Source organism: Arachis duranensis, chromosome 3, assembly GCF_000817695.3.
Source record: "Arachis duranensis cultivar V14167 chromosome 3, aradu.V14167.gnm2.J7QH, whole genome shotgun sequence".
Taxonomy (NCBI): domain Eukaryota; kingdom Viridiplantae; phylum Streptophyta; class Magnoliopsida; order Fabales; family Fabaceae; genus Arachis; species Arachis duranensis.
The window spans coordinates 54,456,590-54,457,097 of record NC_029774.3 but is presented as its reverse complement, the minus strand read 5'-3'; positions in this window follow the sequence as shown (position 1 = coordinate 54,457,097).

The window sequence follows — 508 nt, the reverse complement described above, 5'->3', positions numbered from 1 at the left end:
TTAAGAGCAGCATGGTCAGTGTACACAATCACCTTTGATCCCACTAGATAGGATCTAAACTTGTTAATGGCATAGACCACTGTAAGTAATTCTTTTTCTGTGGTTGTGTAATTCTTCTGTGCATCATTTAACACACGGCTGGCATAATAAATGACGTGCAGAAGCTTGTTATGCCTCTGTCCCAACACTGCACCAATGGCATGGTCACTGGCATCACACATTAGTTCAAATGGCAATGTCCAGTCTGGTGCAGAGATGACTGGTGATGTTACTAGCTTGGCTTTCAGGGTCTCAAATGCCTGCAGACACTGTGTGTCAAACACAAATGGTGTGTCAGCAGCTAGCAGGTTGCTCAAAGGTTTTGCAATTTTTGAAAAATCCTTTATAAACCTCCTGTAGAATCCTGCATGCCCCAGAAAGCTTCTAATTGCCTTAACATTGGCAGGTGGTGGTAATTTTTCAATTACCTCTACCTTTGCCTTATCCACCTCTATTCCCCTGCTTGAAA